This window comes from Peromyscus maniculatus, chromosome 1 (assembly GCF_049852395.1).
Source record: "Peromyscus maniculatus bairdii isolate BWxNUB_F1_BW_parent chromosome 1, HU_Pman_BW_mat_3.1, whole genome shotgun sequence".
NCBI lineage: Eukaryota > Metazoa > Chordata > Mammalia > Rodentia > Cricetidae > Peromyscus > Peromyscus maniculatus.
In genome coordinates this window covers 128,195,808-128,211,953 of record NC_134852.1, presented here as the reverse complement: position 1 = coordinate 128,211,953, position 16,146 = coordinate 128,195,808, and positions in this window count along the sequence as shown.

The window sequence follows — 16,146 nt, the reverse complement described above, 5'->3', positions numbered from 1 at the left end:
GAAAGAGTTGAAAAGATCTTTGTGTGTCTGGTTACCACTTGTTAACTGACAAAAATGCCTGACCAAAAATATTTACTATGGTCCACAGTTTGAGATGCAGGATCTCTATGCCTTCCCCCTTTTTGTGCACTCCTGCCTTGATTGGCTGGGTCAGCTGCCCCAAGCACTCAATACTGCCATCCTCTAGAGTTCTCAGGAGGTGATCCCAAGGGGAGGAGGAGCTTGGGAAAGTGGGAAGTCCTCCAACTCAGTCTGACAATTGGTCGGTTAGAAAAATCCAGGGTCAGTGGTTGTGGTGAGGAATCTGATTCAGGTTTTGACTTAACTGGCTCTGGGTAAATGGCAGTTCCCATTACTTGATGCTGTCTTTCTCCTTGGGGATCAAATTAGCTTCCTATTCAATTGTTAAGCAAATTTCATAGTCAAATAATCCTCTTACCTTTACAAGTGGGATTTTCCTTGGTTTCCATTTCAGAGGCCTGATCCCTCTCATGTTTTCTGTCCCTACTGCCCTTGTATGGGAAGTTAAACTGGATCATTTCTCATTTGTAGATTACCAGTCTACACTAGCTCAGGGGCCTTGACCTTGCCAGCTTCAGGTATATCGATTCTATCCCCCTCATGGTCTTCCTTTCCATGCCCACCCCCCCCCCCCATTTTTGTCGCCTGAGACAATGTTGGGGTCTTTGTGGGCTAGATCAAACTGAGGCTGGTCTCAGACCTCTGGTTTTTCCAGATAGGGTTTCTCTGTAGCCCTGGCTCTCCTGGATCCTGCTCCGTAGACTAGTTTGGCCTCTTTTTCAAAGATCTGCCTGCCTCTGCCTCCTAAGTGCCAAGATTCAAGGCATGTGCTGCCACTGCCTTGCTACAGGTGAATTCTTCATACCCACCAGCCCAGCCATAAGGGAAGCCATTTACCCCTTCAGTCCATTCATTTAGGGCATAGTCACCCAGGCCATATCTTTATATATATATAAAAGTTTGGGCTTTTGGTCAATGAAAACAAAGTCTGAAGGGACCAAAAGAGTATGAGCCCAGTATTCTCTGACCTGAATGGTCAGGATGAAAAGAGCACACTTCTGGAATTCTATCCTTTGGGTAGACCTGAAGCTGTTGAAGGGTTGTGTCTGGGAAGGCCGAAGAGTGAGTTAAGTTCATTTTCTTCCCAATTAGTCTATTGTCTCATCAAACTGCAGGCCTTTAGAGGGCAAGTTGGCTAACTTTTTAAAATTTATTTTTGGTTTTTCAAGACAGGGTTTCTCTATATAGTCTTGGCTGTCCTGAAACTCTTTGAACCAGGCAGGCCTCGAACTCAGATCCACCTGCCTCTGCCTCCTGTGTGCTGGGATTAAAGGCATGCACCACTGCCTGGCATTGCCTATCCATCCACCCACCCCTCAATCCAAAAATTTTAAGCATGTGTTACCTGCTCATCTGGCCTTGAATATTATATTCTCTGGTTCCTAAGGGTCCCAGTGTAGTGCCTACCCATATTAGCCCTAGGAAGACCTAAAAAAAGGAGGCTATGCAAACTACTGGATGATCTATCCTGGATTCCTGGTCAAAGGGTAAAAGTAGTCAGTGGAAATTTAAAACTGGCCTGTCTCGGCATCTTTCTTACCTTCCTCCTAAGGATGGTATCTCTCCCAGTAACATCCAGCATTCCTTCTTGGTCTACCTTAGAAATCTTTGGCTTAATTCAACAAGAGGGGAGAACTCAAGCTACCTTGGGTTATGCAGTTATTCCTACACTGTTTGTGAAGGATGTCCCAGAGACTTGACAACTTGAGAGAGAACTCGGGTGTCAAACCCACAGGTTGACTTTTTTTTTCTGTCCTTCTTCCTCCCTCCCTCCCTCCTTCCCTCTTTCTCGGGTCCTCAGCATTGCACAGCAAGCACTCTGACCCTCTGAGCCATCTCCCCAGTCCCACTTAAAAAACTTTTTGAGATCTATTTTACTTGTATGTCTGTACACCACATTGTGTGCCGTGCTCAAGGAGGCCAGAAGGTGTTGGATCACCTTGAAACGAGAGCTATAGTTTTTCAGCCCCATGTGGGTACTGGGAATCAAACCCCCATCCTTGAAGAGCAGCCAGTGCCTTTATCTCTCTAGCCCCATCCCACTTTTTCTTTTTGAAGCTGAGTCTTGGTATGTGGCCTAGTCCCAGCCTTAACCACATAATCCCATGGTCCCAGCCTCCTGAGGTGCTGGCATTGCATAGTTTTCAGTACTGATGCAGCATGTGTTACACTGCAGGGGATTCCCACCACTTTTAATACAAAATAAGCTTTGCTTTAGATTGATTTTGCCCATGGTAGGCTAACCTAATAAGTGTTCTCAGAACAATTAAGGTAGGCCAGGGTGAGCCATGGCCAACCTTCGTTTATGCTAATAAACTCTTTACTAATTGTGTGCATGTACAAGCATTTGAGTAGTGATCACAGGGAACAGCTTGTGGAAATTGGTTCTCTCCTTTGACTATGTGGGTCCCTGGGATCAAGACATCTATAAAAAATGATGTGAATTTTTCCATTGGTCCCTCATATCCCTGGTTGGATTTTGCACATGGCAGCCTCACTGCCCTCCTCTCCCCCAGCCTGTCTCTGCTCTTTTAGGTTGGATATCCACTCCTGTCCAATAGGACATGAGGATAAGAGCTACAGTCAGTATTTAGGGCCTAAAGCAGAGAGACGAGTGGAGTCAGCAGAAATGGACCAGGACCAGTCAGCAGAAATAAGAGGTGAATGGAGATAGCAAAGGTGATGGATGAGTCACTATCATGGTGATTGTGTGTGTGTGTGTGTGGGTGCTCTTAGTCTCATTAATAAAGCTGGAGCAGTGGCTAGGCAGTAAAGAGCACTTGTTGCTCTTTCCAAGGGAAGATTCATGTTCAGTTCCCAGCACCTACATCAGGTGGCTCACAACCACCATACTTAGCTCCAGGGAGAGAAGAGAGCAGGCATATATGCAGGCAGAACACTGTAATAAATTTACACAATAAATCTTTTTAAAAAAAATCATGTGAAAAAGATTATTTAATGTATATGGATGCTTTGCCTGCACACCAGAAGAGGGCATCCTGTTAAATTGTGAGCTGCTTGTGGGTGCTGGGAATTGAACTCAGGACCCTGCAAGGACAGCCAGTGCTCTTTTTTTTTTTTTTTTTTGTTTGTGTAGTTTCTCTGTGTAGTTTTGCGCCTTTCCTGGAGCTCACTTGGTAGCCCAGGCTGGCCTCGAACTCACAGCGATCCGCCTGGCTCTGCCTCCCGAGTGCTGGGATTAAAGGCGTGCGCCACCACAGCCACTACTCTTAACCTCTGAGCTATCTCTGCAGCCCCCCTTTTTTCTTTAATTGGCATGTGTGTATATATTCCTAAATATATAAATACAACCTGCTAAGTCTGCATAATGTTACTTGTATGTTAATGATTTTAGGGGCTTCACGTGTAAGTATGTACAATTTTTTTTTTAAAGCCTTTAGAAACAGACTTCAAAGGAAACGAGGGCAATTTTATTAGAGTTTAAGTGTAAATCTCAGCAGCTGCCAGGCAAGGGAAAAGAAGAGAGCCAAGCTGTTTGAGTTAGGCTAGCATGTTAGACAAACACCCACGTGGGGAGAGAAGAAATACCGAGAGAGCCTGGAAAAGCATGCTTAGCCGGTATTTGGAAAGAAGGACAAAGAAAAAAAGTTGTGCTTTTCTGAGTCCTAACTCAGAAAAATGGGCAGGCTGCACGACAGGCTCACAGTGCAGCCTCATACACCCCAAGGAGAGGCTTTTGGGAAGGGAAAGCATGTTAGCTCGTTAAGGGGATAATTATTCCCCCTATCTCCTTAGGTGGATCAGCTTTCCTGAAAGGTGGTTGACAAGCCCAGCTGCATTAGCTCATCTTTTCTGGGTAGCTTGGAATGTTAGGTCTTTTAGATTCCAAGCAATGATATAGCAGGTGTTAACATTTGTGTTGCCAGCTGAATGGGAGGTAAGATCCAAAGTTTCAATAGCCCTGGGTTGGCACCATGCAGGACAGGCGCATCTGAGGGTGTCCCTACTGGGTAACAAAGCTTCCCTCATGTGAGGAGAGCCCTGACTGGGTGGTTGTGAGGCCAAGCATTAAGGATTTTTTTCCCATCCATTCCTGAGAGGCCAATAGCAAGAGGACCTGACACAGATACCTACCCTCAAGCCTGCTCAGCTGTGTGATGTGTGCCTAAGCAGTGACAGGAATAGCCAGAGGAAATGATCTTTGATCAGAGGTAGGAATTAAGAGTCTGCCCCTGCAAGTCCCAACAAGCCATGTTTGGCTACCACTCTTCAATAATAAAAGAGTCAAATTACTAAAGAAAAACAGCAAGGGAGATTTATTCAACATGGCCATTGGAAGAGGGACAAGCAACCACTCAAATTTCACCTTCAGTGTCCTACCTAGCTAAGCAGTCCTGGCCAAGATGTGGTCTCGGGTCACTGCCCATCACTGTCCAGGCTCTGGTCTCCTACCAGAGGCCTAATCTCTCTGGAGATTCCCTGTTTGGTGGGCACCGCACTTAAAACCTTTGCTCTCCATGAGATTCTGGGGGAGATTCCAGTTCCTGGAGTACCTCCTTTCAAGAGTCTAGATAGCTAGAGTGAGGGATACACTTGGTTTTTTTGAGACAGGGTTTCTCTGTGTAGCTTTGCGCCTTTCCTGGAACTTGCTTTGAAGACCAGGCTGGGCTCGAACTCACAAAGATCCGCCTGCCTCTGCCTCCCGAGTGCTGGGATTAAAGGCGTGCGCCACCAATGCCCGGCTAGAGGGATACTCTTTAGAAGGTTCTTATTCCTTCCAGGCCCCAGTGTCAGGACAATGACAGATACCTGTGTCCTGCAGCCTACCTGCTGTGAGAAGGCATCCAACAGTTTGGGAACACCTACCAGAACCCTGTATAACCCTCCTATTAACTTCCTAGCTACAGAGTGATACCTTTTTTTCTTCCCTAAAAGGAGTCCACCATCTTGTCTAGGTGGCTTTTCAAATAAAGTCACCTTCCTTTTGAGTAAACTCCTTGCCTGATCTCTCTAGACACTGTGGGGGGCAGCTGGGCTTGTAACAGTAAGTCATTGGTTTTCCCAGGCCTAAGATGGAAGTTGACAGTGTCTTTCTTGCTGCTTTGAGAATGTGCTGTGCCCTGGCCATGTCACACTCTTCTGGGTTTGTCACCTTGCCTGACTGCTGCTTAAAGTCACTCAGCACACACATACCCATTCCCAGGGTGTCACACAGTCCATGGGAGGCCCGCCCACCAGTTCTTGCCAGGCTCCTGGGAGTGCGGCAAGCATCGTCTCTGCAGTTTCACAAGATTTCCACTAGGTGACAGCACAGGACTGAAAGTGTCCTGGAAGAGTTTGCTCACATGAACCCAGGTCTGGACTGGAGCCACCTTGTGAGACACAGTAGATTATTGATGGCCACAGGGAGAAGGTGCAGAAGGAGGGAGGATGAGAGTAGGTGTGTCTTTGGCCTTGAGGCTAAAGAGAGTTTGTCTTCGTTACTTTTTTACAGCTGTGACAAAGCTCCAAGACCAAGACAACTTCTAAAACAAAGCATTTAGTCAGGGCTTGCTTACATTTTCAGAGGGTGGGTCCATGGCTATCATGGCAGGGAACATAGCAGCAGGCAGATATGATCCTTGAGCAGCTTACGTGTTGAGAGAAAACAGAGAGAGAGAGAGAGAGAGAGAGAGAGAGAGAGAGAGAGAGAGAGAGAGAGAGAGAGAGAGCTAATTGGGCTTTTGAAACACCTGAGCCTGCCCCTAGTGACACACCTCCTTCACAAGGCTACACCTCCTAATCCTTCCCAAATAGTTCTATCAACTGGGGACCAAACATTCAGATACATGAGCCTCTGGGGGCCATTCTCACTCAAACCACCACAGGGTTGTTCTGAGGGCTGGAGGATAGGCTGTGTCCAACCACCCACTCACTCATCCATCTAGTTACCTATTCACCGGTCTACCTACTCACCCCCATCCTTTCATCTCCATATGTACTCACCCCTATCCTAGCCACCCACTTCCTCTCATCCATCCATTTACTATTCACTCACTCACCCATCTACTCATCCAGCAAATGTTTCTGAGTGCACACATGTATATATTTATATACATATATATATTTATCTATGCATATACACAAAGAACGTGATATACATCATGCCAGATACTCAGAGCATAACTCATCTTCCTTTCTCATAAGGGTCTTGCTATGCAGTACAGGCTGTCCTTGAATTTGTGATCCTTCTTCAGCTAACTGAGTGCTGGCAATACTGATGTGTGCCACCATGCCCAGCTTTGATACCACCTTTTTTGAATGTACAGGTTTCTTTGGTTCATTTGTGTTTTTGAGACAGGGCCTCACTCACTCTGTTGCCAAGGCTGGCCTGGAGCTTGCCACCCTCCTGCCTCAGTCTCTGAGTGCCATTACAGGTCTGCTACACTGTGCTTGGCAGTCAGGGCTGCTTTCCCTCTAGTTGAAGGCTAGACTGTTGAATCTGTCTGTGCTGCTCATTCGTTGCCTCCCAGTTTTAATATTGCTTTCTCTGCTGCTGCATTTTTTAATATAAACCAGATAATTGTCTGGAGGCATTTTTGCCCCTTGTGATCTCAATAAAGTTTCCCCAAATGCTTCTTCCTGCCCATCCCTACTTTTATTCCTAAGGGAGAACCAAGGCTACTCTGATTTCTGCTAACTCCTAGCTTTTCTAGCTCCATGGCTCTGTTTCCTTAGAGGGATGCTGTGACCTGTAGCATATCACAAGCTTTAGTTTTTTTAATTTAAATATAAAAAATTGTGGTGTCTGGGTAAATAAATTAATATTTGAATAGCAATAACAACCAGGGCACAGTGTGAGCATGTGTGAGCGTAGCAGGCTCCCAGAAGACTCTGAAGAGGTATATAGGGAACACCATCACGTGTCAGGTTCTCACATCTCATCCACCTAACTCCCTTTTCTTTCCCAAAGGGCTTGTCACTCAGCTATGCAAGTGGAGGACTGGATATTTTTTGGAAGTTGGTAGTCCAGCTGCCAGCTGAGTACTCACACAGGTCAGTCAGCCCGTGGAAGGGAAAGTCAAATGTCTGAGGTGAGGAAAAGGGAGAGAAAGCATGGTTTGGGTCACACTGAGCTTGTGATGTCCAGTTAGACACGGTCAGGCAGAGGCCTGACATTGGACAAGCACCGAGTACAGGTTTAGGGATCCACCAGTATGAGGAGGAGGTGCTCCATCTGTATGGAAGCCAGGGTCCTCTGACCTCCAGTAACCTGGGCCAGCAGCTTGTTCTTCAGTGACAGGTTCCTAAGCGGCATGACCAGGAGATGAGAAGACGAAGACAGGAAAGCTGATGTCAGGAGGTCTCCCACAAACTGTCTAATGCCAAGCAAGTTTGTTAAGAGCTACAGCATCTTATTTACGATTTGCAGGGGAAATAGTGAGACAGAGCTAGCAGAAAGCTATCACACAATGGGACGAAAGTAGCAGGAGGCAGTTTTGCACAGAGGGAACACAGGATAGCTCAAAGGCATCGGAGACTGAGCACACAGTGGCCTTGGGGCTGATGACTCCAGTCTCTTCAGGGGAAAAGCCTGGTTTTCAGGAACCCAAACTGTAACTCCTTTGAGGCCCTGGCCCCAGACCCAGACTGGGGGCTGAGCACCACAGGAAGTAGCAGGGAATTAAAGGCTTTTGTCACTACTTCTGCCCTCTGCCCCACTTTGACAGAGTTTATTTTTGTGATTCAGGCTGGCCTTAAACTCAAAATCCTTCACTCCCAATTTACTGAGTGCTGGGATTACAGGAATACACACACCGGCTGGGGTTATAGGTGCACACATTGGCTGGGAGTTATAGGCACACACACCGGCTGGGGTTACAGGTGCACACATTGGCTGGGGTTATAGGTACACACACTGGCTGGGGTTACAGGTACACACACTGGCTGGGGTTACAGGTACACACACTGGCTGGGGTTACAGGTGCACACACTGGCTGGGATTACAGGTGCACACACTGGCTGGGGTTACAGGGGTACACACACTGGCTGGGGTTATAGGCACACACTGGCTGGGGTTATAGGTGCACACACTGGCTGGGATTACAGGTGCACACACTGGCTGGGGTTATAGGTGCACACACACTGGCTGGAGTTACAGGTACACACACTGGCTGGAGTTACAGGTACACACACTGGCTGGGGTTATAGGTACACACACTGGCTGGGATTACAGGTGCACACACTGGCTGGGATTACAGGAATACACACACTGGCTGGGGTTATAGGCACACACTGGCTGGGGTTATAGGCACACACTGGCTGGGGTTATGGGTACACACACTGGCTGGGGTTATAGGCACACACTGGCTGGGGTTATGGGTGCACACACTGGCTGGAGTTACAGGTACACACACTGGCTGGGGTTATAGGTGCACACACTGGCTGGAGTTACAGGTACACACACTGGCTGGGGTTATAGGTACACACACTGGCTGGGATTACAGGAATACACACACTGGCTGGGGTTATAGGCACACACTGGCTGGGGTTACAGGCACACACTCAGTGTACTTTCTGTCTTGAATGAAGGATAAAGGCTTCATTTGGGAGCTATGGGCTGAAGCAAGAAGTCTTAACATGACTGATACTTAAAAAACTCGGCTTTGTGGGTCCCCAGGCCCTATGTGGGATACTTGGCACTGAGAAGTATGGGAGCCATACGTAGCAGGCTGGGGCCCTGTATCCCAGGCTGACTCCATCCTGTGGCAATCAAGTGTGATTCACCACCAACGGGCAATTGGCCCTTCTTCCTCACTCACTAATGAAAATAGCTTGGTCTCTGTAAATAAACAGCTCACAATTTATTCAGTGGGAAGAAAGAAGTGAGGAGAAGGAGGTGCCTTCATGGAGGGGGATGTTAAGGTGTTGAGGCCGAGTTATGCAGAGGACCCAATCAGGACATGCCATGCTTGGGTCTGCATCCTATAGCTGTATGCATCCCCTCTCACTGTCACTGGGGCTGCAACTGGAGACTGAGTTTTGAGGTGTAGGCAGTCTGGATGGTGAGGACTGGGGGTGTTGTTTTGACCTTGGTTTGAGATAATGAATCTCAGGATGAGCAGGAAGTTGACACCTTCTTCCTTCCCTCTGTCCCCTCTTCCTTCTTCTCCTCTCCTCCTCCTCCTCCTCCTTTTCTTTTGAGACTGGTCTCATGTAGTGTAGGGTGACTTTGAACTCACTGTGTACCTGAGGATGACCTTGAATTCCTGATCCTCCTCTTTCTGCCTCCACTTCCAAAGTTCTGGGATTACAGGAGTGTGATGACACCATGCCCTACAGAAAGTCGCCTTCTGGATCAGGAAGAGTCTGAAAGGATGCCGGCCTGAGCTGAGGTCAGCAGCGTGTTTATACCTGTTGGTAATACCTGGATCTGAGTGTTGAAAGTGTTTAAATGTGTGTGAGCATGTTGGCACATGCCTTTAATCTCAGTACTTGGGAGGTGGAGACAGGTGGAGCTATGAGTTTGAGACCAGCTTGGTCTATGTAGTGAGACCCTGTCTAAAGAGTGGGAGAGGAATGGAGGGAGGGAAGAAGTGGGGGATGGAGAGATGGCTTATTGGTTAAGGACACTGATTACTCTTTTTGAGGATGGGAGTTTAATTCCCAGCACCTACACTACACTGGCTACCTTGTAATTGCCTGTAACTCCAGCTCCAGGGGAATCCAACATCCTCTTCTGGTCTCTGGGCTCCCACATACAGGAGCGTATATATGTGCAGTCACACAAAGGTACATATGAATAAAAACATAAGTAAATCTAAAAAGAGAGACAAACCTAGATGAAGGGTTATTCCTCAGATTTCCCACCTCTCACCTTGAGTTTATACCAAATTAGGTCTATTTTGATCCCCAAGACTTCTCATCCCTGTCCTCTTCTCTCTCTCTCCCTCTACTTCTGTTTTCAGCTGTCATTTGGTGACCACTAAAACTATATGGCTGTCTTCCCTGCTTCCTTCCATGGTCCTCATCAAAGAAGGTGCACATATTTCTTACTCAATATTCTTCAGTGATTCCCATTGCCTTGAGGACCAAGGCCAATGCCTAACATGCCTAAAAGAGCCCACCATCCTCTGGTCCTTGCCTGCTTCTCAGCTCCATCTTCTCCATCTCCCCACTTCTTCAGTCTCCTCTACCTCTTCCATCTGCTCCACTTCCTCAATCTGCTCCACTTCCTCATCTGCCCCTACCTCCTCCACCTCCTCCATCTGCCCCTACCTCCTCCACCTCCTCCATCTGCCCCTACCTCCTCCACCTGCTCCACCTCCTCCACCTGCTCCACCTCCTCCACCTGCTCCACCTCTTCCATCTGCTCCACCTCTTCCATCTCCTCCATCTGCTTCACTTCCTCCATCTTCTCTATCTCCTCCACCTCCTCCACCTGCTCCACCTCCTCCATCTGCTCCACCTCCTCCATCTGCTTCACTTCCTCCATCTCCTCCATCTCCTCCACCTCCTCCACTTCCTCCACCTCCTCCACCTCCTCCATCTCCTCTGTTGCCTCCATCTGTTCCAGCTATGCTACATTCCCAGTTTCTTGAGATGTTTTAAAGCCTACGCATCAGTTCCCACTCTAGGACTTTGTTCTAGAGTGCAGAGAATGATCTTTCTTGCCCGTTTCCAAGCTAACTCATAGTCTTCCTCTAAGTCTCAGCTTAAACATCACTTTTCCCCAGAGTCCCACTTTTTGCCCATATGGGACAGTATTTCTAAAGTGACAGTAACTATTCCCATCCCACACTTTCTTCTTGAAAGTTGACTGACACATTTACCCACTGAAATACAGGACCTATGTTCTGTCCACTTGAATGTGAGTAGAGCTTTGTTGCAGGTTCTAACCAGAGTACCCCAGAAGAGATGCTAAGGAATGAGGAGGCTCAGTCACCCCCAACTTTTGACTTTACAGCTGAAGCCCAACCTCTTGGAAATAACCCCATCATGCCCTCTACAGCCTTCCTGCAGTCCTGACCCAGAGAGTCCAAAACAAAACCAAAAGGCTGCTTTCTACCATCAAAGGTTGCGGAGACTTGTGCAGCAGTCACTGACCAGCGCAGTCAGGAGCTGCTCTTTGGGTCTTCCTTAGCTCTTCCCCTGCCACAAAGCTAAGGACACTGTGTTCTGCTGGCCTTCTTTCTCTCCCTTTCTGGGTTATAACTTATGCAAATAAAGAGGCCTAACTTAACATTAGTACAGCCATGACAGACTACAATACTGAGACTAGGTTTCACCATTACAATAACCAGGAAAGGCCGCAGACTGTACCCTGTGGGGGACCAATCAGAATTGAGACAAACAACTACTAAATGCTCTAGAACATTAAGGATAGCTTACATAATCTATATATAGGTTGCCAATTTCCTCGCAGCAATGATAGTACTAATCACTGACAAAACTTGTATTACCTCACTCCTGCCCAATCAGAAGTACAACCCCCAACTGAATCTGGAATTTCCTTATGTCCCCATCCTTTACTCCTTAAAAATCCTTCCTCAACTGGGCTCAGGGTTTTCCCTGATCCAACTGCTGTGTCAGAACGGACAGAGAGTCCAAGCTTGGGCTTGCAATAAAGGCTCTTTGCTTTTGCATATGAGCTTGGACTCCTGGTGGTCTCTGGGGGGCTCATGACTCGGGCATAACACAAATTCTCTCATTCTGGCTTGTTGCTCCTAAGCTTACTGTGAGTATGGGCTCATTATTTTCTTTCTTTTTGTTTTTTGAGACAGGGTTTCTCTATGTTGCCCTGACTATCCTAAAACACACTATGTAGACCAGGCTGGCCTCAAACTCACAGAGTTACCTGCCTCTGCCTCCCAAGTCCTGGGATTACAGGCATGCACTGTTGCAGGTTGCCCTATCTGGACACCCCTTAGGGGAGAGGGTGAGAAGGCACGGCATCAACCACACAGACACTGGGAGTCAGGTGAGAAGCAAGCAATGGATTTGTTTATTGCAGATATGGGGCGAACCTATATAACCCCTGCCGATTTCCCATTGGCAGCTGGAGACTCTCTTAGCTGTGTTGTCTCTTTCTCATTAGCCCCCAACATTCTGATGGTCATGCATCACCAATCACCAGGTGCAGTAGCAGACTCAAAGTTGGCTCAGTGGGAAGTAGCTAGCATGCATGCCTGTTCACACTACCTGAAACAGGGCAGCTGCGGTTTTATCAGGCCAGCTGGCTGCGCTCCTCTGATAGTGCGCCACCACTGCCCAGCATTTTCTTTCAAATAGGAGGGACAGAGCCTCCCTATTGTTGTTGCTCAGGTGTTTATTTCCTGAGTTGAAGCAATCTTCCTGCCTCAGGCTGTGGAGTACCTCAGTCTACAGGTGCCCACCATGGTGCCTGGTTTAACATTGGAGTTATTTTTTTAGGATAATTTACAATCATTTGCATAAAATGTGAATCTTTTCTTTTTAAAAAATGCAGAATGGGGCTGGGAGGTAGCCTAGTTTGTAGAGTATTTTCCTAGAATATACAAAGTCTGGGCACTGCCTAAAATTGGGCACAGTGGCACACATCTGTAGTTTAAGATCATCCTTGGCTGTATAGCAAGTTCTAGGACATCCTTGACTCCATGAGACCACATCTCAAAACCAAAAACAAGAACAATAATAAAGAAAAAAAAACCCAAAACAATTAAAAAGCACATTGGAAATGCTTTAGCTATAAATTGCTTTTAATGTCATGATGAATAGGCATACCTCCTCTTTTTGTTTACCTGTTAGTTTCAGGTAATGTTTCACTGTATGCCTCAGCCTGGTCTGGAGCTCATTATGTAGGATGTCTTTGAACTTGTGTTCCTCCTGCCTCTATGTCCCAAGTACTGAAATTATAAGATACTGTACTACTATATCTGCCTGGGGTATCCTTAGGGACATTAAAATGCTTTCTCATACATCTGTATACACTGTTGGTATTTAAACCCTGAAGTGTGACATGCTAGACATGGAATTTACAGCTTATCTTCTTCATTTATTAGTGTGCTTCGAGACTGGTCCATGCAGATCCATGTAGAGTTAAGCTCCCTGGGCTCCTGTGTGGCACCTTCTCAGGCTAGCTATCACCTTTTGCTTTCCAGCCATCTTTGTGTTGATGGGGTGTTCACACTGTGCCTGTGGTCTGTTGTCATTCATGGCACCTCTGGGAGCATGTGACTTTAGATAGCCTCTTACTACGTGGCGCGTTTCACTGGGCTAGCTGTTCTCAACTTGGCTGCAGATAGAATCTTCTGGAAGCTTTTACAGTCACCTGTGTCTGTCCCCAGAGTGCTCAATTGTTTCAGAAGCCCCCTGGTGACTTGAGTGTGCTTCTGAGGTCGAGCCCACTATCCTGGGATGTATGCTGGCTGTGTTGGTGGCGGGGTGACTGGATCAAAGAGGTACACAACCTTGTTTTTACCTGTTCTGACCTGACCTGAACCCTCTCTGGAGTGGACAAGTGAATGACTGTTCTGTGTGAATGAGATCGCTGAGCTGGAACCCTTGTCCAGAGCACAAATCATCTCCAGTGCCCTGTCACTGAGCCACAGCCCACAAAAGGCAGTGTGAAAGGCCTCGTGTCCTTCTGTGGCAACACAGCACAGCTGAAGAAGCACCCAGTTGCCAACGGACAGCCTGGATTCCAGTTCACGCCAGACTCTACCTTATGTGTCCTAGCAGGTCACATCCCTTGGCGGGGCACTTTACAGCCAGAATGGAGAAAAGCTGCAATCCCGCCCAGGTTTGTCTTGAGTGCCCACCTTCAGTGTGGATTGTCAGTTGCTGGCAGCCAACTGGGCCTAACCAGGGGGCTCTGGAGCTCTGGTGCCTTTCTGTATAGTGGCCCCACTTTGCTACGTGTGGCATGGCTTTGAATATGAACTTCATTGAATCACAAAGACAGTCAATGATATGGAAATAGAGTTAGCCATTCAAATATTGCAATGTCTGAGACTGTCTCAAAAAGCTCAAAATTAAATGGAAAAAAAAAAAAAAGAATGCTTAGGGGCTGGTATTGTAGCTCAGTTGAAGAATGCTTGCCTAGCATGGATGAGACCTTGCTTTTGAGCCCCATCACTGCATAAACAGGTGTGGTAGCCCATGCCTGTAATCTCAGCACTCCAGAGGGGAGGCAGGAGCACAGGATGGGCATAGTGAGTTCAAAGTCAGCCTGGGCTGTGTGAGACCCTGCTTCAAATGAACAAACAAAAACAAACAAATAAGCATTGCAGAATCGTCCTGGGCTGTATGAGACTCTGCTTCAAAGGAACAAACAAACAAACAAACAAACATTGCAGAGTCAGCCTGGGATCTATGTGACCCTGCTTCAAACAAATAGACATTACTGAGTCGACTGTGAAAAAGCAATGCTCTTTTCTCCTTATTAATAGGTGGTATAATAAGATCTGGAAGTATGGGTTTGGAGTGTTATTATGACTGTAGTTTCAAGGCATTGATGAGTTTAAATTATACTGAAATGTCTCTATAGTGGAGACATGATCATGTCTGTGATTGCTGTTGGTGACAAAGTTACATTTTCTGTGGAAGCTACTGCAACTTGTTGTCATCCCGCGTGTCAGAAGAAAATGAACCATGTTGTTAACATTAAGAAATAATATAGTGTGTGTATGTGTGTGTATGTGTGCACACGCTTGTGTGCTCTGGTGCTATGACTCAATGTTAGAGTGCTTGCCTAGCAAGCATGATGAGGTTTTGGTGTCCCACCCTCAGCACCAGCAAATGGATAGATATAGATGAATAGATATGTGGATGGATGGATAGACAGAGATAAATAAATATGTAGATTGATGGCTAGAGATAGATAGATAGATAGATAGATAGATAGATAGATAGGTAGATAGATAGGTAGGTAGGTAGATAGATAGATAGATAGATAGATAGATAGATAGATAGATAGATAGGGAATGGGAACAGATGTCTGATGTAGACAGCACAAGATAGAGTAATCAGCAGAAATTAAGGAATTATGTAAATATGCAAGGTGCAAGATGTATTCAGAGCATTTGGCACATGGCATGGGTTTGGTTAGGTTGGTTTTGGTGATAAGGATGGTGCTCATACTCCTGATAGGCTGCATCTTTCTGGGGATGGAGACCCCTGCTACCATGGCTGGTGCTGGCTAAGGGTTGGATCTGGAAACCAGACTCCAGTAAGAGCAGGATCTGCGGGAGGCAATCCTGGTTAAAGAGAGATAAATCCTTTCCTCTGCCATGTCTTGCAGGGAAAGTGGCACAACCCATGTCCTGCAGATCAGTGGAGGGTGTTGGGAGTTTGGCGTCTCCGGCTTCTTAATTAAACCTGTAACTGAGGAGGGGTATGGCCTTCCTTTCTCTGCACTTGTTTTGCCTGCCAGAGACTGTGTCAGTGTTCCCCTGGTGGTTCTGGGATCCTGATGCGGTGGCCTTAGGTTTGGGGATAGCCAGACTTCTCTAGGATGGACTGTTGTGTAGGTGTCTATCTGGAGAGTCCTGTGTTGCCTACGGCATCACCCATGGTAGTGTGGTTCCTCCTCCTCCTCCTCCTCCTCCTCCTCCTCCTCCTCCTCCTCCTCCTCCTCTTTTAGGATTTATTTTCTCTCTCTCTCTCTCTCTCTCTCTCTCTCTCTCTCTCTCTCTCTCTCTCTCTCTCTCTCTCTCTCATGCACATGAGTGCAGGTGCCCAAGGAGGCCACAAGGTTTCCAGTCCATTGGAGCTGGACTTGCAGGTTGTTATGAGCTGTTCAACATGGTGCTGGGAACTGAACTCAGGTCCTCTGCAAGAATAGTATGTGCTCTTAATCTTTGAGCCCTGATTACCACTCCTTTCCAAGGGTGAGGGCCCTTCCCCCTTCTCAGCAGTGCTTGACTCTGATTCACGTTTCCAAGTCCAGGTGGGGGGCTTTGGTACTTAGTATGTAAGTCCATGGATGCTCAGCAGCATCGGCCCTGACAATGACATGCAGAACCCCAGCTCCCTCCCTAGACCCACATTTTAACAAGATCTCGGGGAAATTCAAGTGCACAGGAGCGTGTGGGAAGTGCTCAGGCAGAACATACACATGATTCTGAGGAGACAAAGCGGGTGGTT